Below are 7,187 nucleotides of genomic sequence, written 5' to 3' on the forward strand. Positions count from 1 at the left end.
GACTGCTAAAGGAACGAACAAATTTATCCTGGAAGAAGTGCAGCCAGAATGCTCCTTGGATGTGAGAATGGCCAGACTTCATCTCACCTACTTTGGTCATGTTATCAGAAGGGACCATTCCCTGAAGAAGGATGTCAGGCTTGGTAAGGTGGAGGGTCAGCAAAAAAGGGGAAGGCCCTCAACAAGATGGATTGGTAACAGTGGCTGCAGTGATGGGCTCAGGTCTAGCAGGGATGGTGAGGCTGGCACAGGACTGGGCAGTGTTTGGTTCTGTTGTCCATAAGGTCGCTATGAGTCCAAGCCGACTCGACGGTACCCAACAACAACATTTGTATGTGCTCTATGAATGTCCATATAGACAAAACTAACAGGGCCCAAAGTTATGATAACTTCTTAGGCATACTTAACCATCCTGATGGAGCAAGGAGTTCCACCTGTAGGCTCAGGATCATGGTCACAGGGGACATCAAGCTCAATTGACATAACGTACTATTACCGGGGTCCCTGGGACCCTGAGCAAGGGTTCCTGTCTTCTGCTGACAAAGAATTGAACAGGTGAGGCAAAATGATATGAACCAAAGTTTATTAAAGAGAGAGGAAAGGAGAAGGACTCATGAGGGAGAGAGGGAGAGCTGCTTCCACCTAAGCGAGCCTTCGTTCTCTCACCAAACGAAGGATTTCCTAAGGTTTGTAAGGGTCTTTGGCAGAAAAAGGCATCATCTTTATTCTCTGAGTGGGTGGGGTTGTGAGGTTCAGATTGCGCATGCGTGATGTCTCCGGCTCCAGGTACAAGCCCCAGTGAGATTCCTGCTCTGCCTGCCTCTGGTGAAAGGTCAGTTTCTCGGTCACGTTGATTTTTACTGCGCATGCTCTCCGCCTAGCCGGCGCCTGGTGAGAGACTCGATTTTTACTGCGCATGCTCTGCGCCTAGCGGGCGCCTGGTGAGACTTGAAAAACAACCTGGAAGATTTATCAGCATTTTACAACTGCTCAAACTTATGGGGCCTTTTAATCATGGCCTTATCTTACCTAGGCGCCAGTAAGCAGTTCTCTGGCGCCAGTAGCAAGAATTATGTGATGGTCTGTACGGAGGCTTGAATTCCAAGAATACTGAGTCAGAGGCTGATTCAGCCAGCCCTACCTGTCTCAATACTCCACCAAAAACATTGCTGTACATCCTGCTTTGCTGAGTAGCGACTGGGGTCTTGAAAGCTTTCAAGCAGCCACCTAAATGCAATGATGGGTCTCTCCTCCTACAGAACAAAGGAGAATGAAGAAAACCAAAAACGCATGGTGTGTGTATGTGTGATAGATCACCCAGCTCCTTCTAGAAGAGTGAAGAATTTATTCCTCAGATGCTCAAATTACTGCCTGTGTTGAAAACAAGATGCCTGCCTACGCGCATGTCTGCTTCTGGAGAGAGCCCTCATCCAGTGACTGCTGGAGGCAAGCTGGGGCACCAAGTCTGGCTGCTAGCTGCAGGTCGGGACTCCTCTGGAGGGCTGGGGACTTGGGCACTAGAGCTCTCCGGCTTCCCCATGAAAGCCAGCTTCTCCCTCTGCCTGTCGTTTTGCTTCTTCCCCTTTGAGAGTTGCTGAGGGCACTTCCTGTTCATTTCTTGCACCGTGTTCTTCATCTCAGAGGCGACACAGTGATGGATACTGAACACACACACACAGACAGACACACACACACGTTCATCCGTTCAGATCCAGGAGAGATCTTTCTCTCCATGAGTACTTGTTGCCAGCAGTTACAAGGGTGGCATGCAACTTGTAGAGTGAGGTGGTGTCTGATCATTTACCAAACATCAGTATTTGGAGGAGAACTTGATTGTCACCAGTACAAGGATTGGATAACACCTCAAAAAGTGTCAATGAAGTCGATACCTGCAGAAGTAAGTTAAACACATCTGAAAGTGAATACATGAGGTATTTATTGATCTTCCACCATATACAGTTCAACACTGATCAAGAAATATAAGCAACTTAAGAGATAAAATTTTTCTTCAGAAATTCACATTTTTGGGTAGATAATACTTAAATGGGGAGCAACAAAAATAAATGATGAAATTGGAAAAAAAAAAAATAGACCAGGTTTGCTGGTCTGATATAGCCTGGTGAGACACACCCCCCCCCCAAGACTGGCCCCTAGTCAACCTTCAGGCCTGGAACTGAACTCACTCCTGTGGCTTCCAGTCAAACAATAGACAGGCATATGGGGTGAACATTTACATCAGGTAGACACACTCCTTAGAACAATCAACCATGGGAGACCAGAAGGGCAGTATTTGCATGGGAGACAGCTCAGGGGACAGGAATGCATAGGAAAGAAGGACACAGGGAAGAGGTAAACACAGGGAGGAAGTGGGAAGAGAGCTGTTCCATTGTGGGGATGGCAGCCAATGTCATGAAACAAAATGTGTATGAACTGCTGTATGGAAAATGAATTTGCTCTCTAAATGTTCACCCAAATCACAATTTAAAAAAAAAAAAAGATGGCCAGCCTTGGAAACCCTGTGGTGCAGCTCCATTCTGTCCTCTAGGGGCGCTGTGAGTTGGAATTGACTCCATGGCAGTGGGTTTGGGTTGTGGTGGGGGTGGTTGTTTTTAGGATACTGTGGTAGTTAAATTGTGAGTCCACTTGGCTGGGCCTGGCTCTGAGTGGCTGGGCAGCTGGATGCAGCTACTCTCCATGATGGGACTGGTCATCAGCTCCATGGTGGGGTCTACTGGAGTGGCTGCGTAGCTGCCTTAGGGGTGTGGGCTGCTTCCAGTGTATACGGAGCAGCTTTGGAAAAGGTCTTTGAGCTTTTTGGCACACTTGGACCCTGCATGCAGCCAAGTCTTCATTCAGTAGCCTGCCATGTTTCCTGCCAATCTTGGGGCTGTCTCTGGACTTGAACTTGGGCTTGCCATGTTGTCTGGTTATCTTGGGACTGTGCCAATTTATTCTTCAACCTTGAGTTTGTCAGCCTTAGCAGCTAGCAGCTGCCCGAGTTAAGAGAATCCTCAGCTTCAGTGGGCTGAGAGCAAGAGGCAGAGCTGAAGCCTGAGGTCAAGGGGCTTTCACCCAGCCCCTAGAGCCTGGCGCTTTGAACTTAGACTTCTAACCTCCAAAACTGTAAGAGAATAAACCCCTGCTTGTTGAGAGCATCAGCTTGTGGTACATTTCTGTTATAGTGGCACAAAAGAACCAAAACAGATACCTAGTGAGGATACAAGACTTCTCATGGAGTTTGGACATGGTATCAGAAGGGACTAGCTCTTGAAGGACAACATGCTTGGTAGGGTAGCAGGCCAGCAAAAGAGAGGAAGACCTTCAGTGAGATGGATCGACCCAGTGGCTGCCCAGTGGGCTCACACGTCACAGCGGCTCTGAGGGTGGTGCAGAGCAGGACAGTGTTTTGCTCTGTTGTACGTGGGGTCGCTATGAGTTGGACCCAACACTCTGGCACCTAACGACAACAACAGCCTCTGATAACAGGTCATATTTGGCTGTTGAATGCTTGAAATGTAGCCAATGTCCCTGAGGAACTGTATTTGAAATTTTGTTTAAAATTAAAAACAGTAGCTAGTGATTACTATATTGAAGAGCGCTGGAACAGAAGCGTGGTTTAAATGGCGTGGGGCAGGGGGTTTGAAGGCAGAAAAGCTTTGGTTTGCTCCCAACCCTGCCTGACATTCCTTGTGTTCAGAATCGCTACAGGAGCCCCAGTTTTCTCATCCATATAAGGGGAAAAGTCCCTAACTCCTAGAGCTGAGTGGAAGGTTAATCTAAGAGTTTACAGCCGGGACAGATTTTCTTCCCAGAGGACACTACTAATAATATGTTACTGGTTGTCACAACAGGGCAGGTGTGCTACCGCTGTAGAGTGGGTGGAGGCCAGGGATGCTGGTCAACACCCTCCAGTGCATGGGATGGCCCACCCCAGAGGAGGGTCGGGCCCAGATGCCCATAGTTCCCAGGGGAGGAAGGGCTACTCTAGGAAATGAAAGCGGATTGACAGTGACAGCAGACGCGATTGCTTGAGGATGGGGACAAGGAGGGGAGGGGAGACTAGAGGGTCACAGCACAGAGCAGGACCTGCTGGCTGTCTTGACTGTGGTAATGGGCTCATGCGGGATGTGTGTCAATATCTGCAGTTTATTGTATGTCAGTTAAACCTCAATGGCGCTTTCTAAAAAATGGCGCCCCATGGTACCCTCTGCCCCTTCCCGCTGGATTTTTCTCCTCGCAACTGATTATTTTCTAACATATTTTATTTTCTACCTAGTTATTTTATTAGTGGTCTCCACCCAAATGCACATTATACAATCTGGGGATCTTTACCATTTTGTTTGATTAACTGGTGTTTGTGAGGTTGGTGAACACCAGAGAACGACGTTTTGTTTTTGTTAAAGAATGACAGTTCTGTCAAGTTCCGGTATTCCCATTTGTGGGCACAGGCAGCGCGCCTGCAATCCTCAGGACAGCCAGCAGAGGGCAGTGCCAGCCAGGCTCAGCAAAGGGTGGCTCCTCTCTCAAACAGTCTGGGTACCTGGAGTGCTGAGCCTGGGCTTCTGGCGGGAGGTTCAGGCGCTTCTGATGAATCCCAGCTCAGGCACTGAATTAGTTCCCTTGTCACAAATAAGGGCTCATCCATCCATCCATTCCCCACTCCATTCCTTCCTCCATCCATCCATCCATGCACTTACCCATTCATTTTTCCATTCATTAATTCCTCTTTTACTTGCTCCATCCATCATCCATCCACCCATCCATCCATCCATCCATCCATCCACCCATTCATCCATCCATATATTCCTCCATTCTGCCATTCATCCCTTCTGTCATTCATTCATGCATTCATACATTCTTCATCCATTCATCCATCCATCCATTCATGCATGTATCCATTCATTCCTCCATCCACTCATCCATCTATCCATTGATTGATCTATCCATTCACCTACTCATCCATCCATTCTTCCATTCATCTCTTCCTTCCTTATTTCATGTATTTATACAACTTACCGTCCATCCATCTATCCATTTATTCAACAACAACATCCTGAGTACCTACTGTGTGCTGACTTTGACAGTGAGCTGAGGAGGAGGACAAGGCCACAGCCAGGAGCTTTGGAGAAAAAGTAGTCCAAGGTTGGGTGAAGGGAAAGGCAATATACCAAAAGTGGGTGAACAGCACAGTATCACCAAGGAAAAGAAAGAGACAGAGAGGTGCGAAAAAGAGTTGTACACAAAAAGGTAAACACTATTATATACAGAACACTGCATTATCAGTACTCACAAAAAAACGCACGATCCCTCCTTGGGTTTCCCAGGTGGTATCACTACAGAAGTAGATTGCCCAACCTTCCTTCTAGGAGTGTCTGGTGTGTTTGAACCACCAGCCTTCTGGTTAGCAGTCAAGTGCCTTAGGCACTATGCTACCAGAGCTCCTATTTATTTGTATTATCAGTACAAACAAACATTAATCTACAAATGGATACAGAGGTAGACAGGCAAGATGATCAGGTATGGGTATGCCAACGGGACTATAACCATGACCATATATAGATTTGGCAGATAATATTTCTATATACATATTTGTATGTGCTATAAAAACATCCATATATAGTAGAGCTAATGGGGGCAATGTTATGAAAACTTCTTAGTCACACCAAACTCCTTGAGGGAGTGAGTCCTTGGGCCTGCAGTCTTATGACCATGGTTGGGGGTGTAATAGGGGAAAAGAGACCCCAGATTCAAATAGGTTTAATAGAGACACTTTTATTAACCCGTGGACAGGACAAAGACCATCCTCCAGGATGAGGGAAACCATCAGCATGCCAAACAGAAAGCCAACTGGAGTCCACTGAGTCATGGCCATGGCACTAATTATATATGATTATAATAACTCAGGAAATCATCACAAAATCATGATTGGTGGCAGATCAATTCATCCCAGTTGCAGAGAGGACAACAGAAGCGGGGAAAGGCCATGATTGGGATATGTACCTAATGGAAGATAGGAAAGGATTACAGGATTGGTTCTGGGCTGTGACTACCTGGAGAGGCGGTGGCCTGGAGAGGCAGTGGCCTGGACAGGCTGTGACTGAGGACTATGCAGCCTGAGTCTTAGGCACAAGTTGGCTACCAAACAATACCAGGACCCCAACCTCAGTTTAAATTGGGACCCTCTCAGGCACGTTCCCTAGTTCTCTGAGAGCAAAATCTACTTCCGACCACATTCTTCCTGAAGGCAAACTGCCGCTCCCTAGGTCTGGCCTGGAACTTGTCTGTGCAGAGCCACAATGTTGGTTTAGGGTCAGAAAGAGCCCACCTGGCATCTGAAACTCATGTCAAGCCTCAAAATGGAGTTAGGGCTCCCACTGCAGACCACAGCCTTCCACAACCCCAAGTGCTTTCGAATTTAAGCTCTAATACAAGGGGATATCAAGGACCATTGTTTGTAATATGAATAAATGAGTGTCCACAAGATGATTGTGTCCATCTGACAGTTGAGGAGGCTGGGTCTCAGACAGGAAGGTGACTTGCCTGTATACTTGCTGCTGGTGACAGAGAATAACTGGCAATTAACAAACCAGGCCCTTAGGCAAGATGAAGTTCCATTTCAAAAGTCCCCCAAGCTTGACCATTGTAAAATGCTGATAAACCTCCGGAGTTGCCCTTCAAGTTCCTACCAGGTCCAGAGCAGGCACAGTGAAATTCAACCTGACCAACAAAGTGACCTCCACTAAAGGCAGTCAAGAGCAGGAGTCCCTTGCTGGGACTCGAACCAGGGTCCAGGGACATCATGCATGTGCAACATCCCAGAATAAGTCATGGCTATGTCCCAGCAGGCTTCACGACAGGTTCCATCTTTGTTCTGACAGCCATGGCGGTGGAATCCATCTTGCCTACTTCCTGCACACATACCTGCTTTTCATACCCCACCTTCCTCTCCACCCTGTAGGAAAGCCCTGCATATTTTATGAGTAAACATGATGCCTTATTCCTGCCTAAAACCACTCACTCACACACACACACACACACACACACACACACACATACACATATACATACCAAAATAACTGCTGTTGAGTCAGTTTGGGCTCATAGGAACCCCTCCTTGGGTTTCCGAGGCGTTATCTGTACAGAAGTACACTGCCCAGTTTTCCTTCTGAGGAGTGGCTGGTGGGTTT

Source organism: Orycteropus afer, unplaced genomic scaffold (assembly GCF_000298275.1).
Source record: "Orycteropus afer afer isolate SDZICR_OR568_19922 unplaced genomic scaffold, OryAfe1.0 scaffold00291, whole genome shotgun sequence".
Taxonomy (NCBI): Eukaryota; Metazoa; Chordata; class Mammalia; order Tubulidentata; family Orycteropodidae; genus Orycteropus; species Orycteropus afer.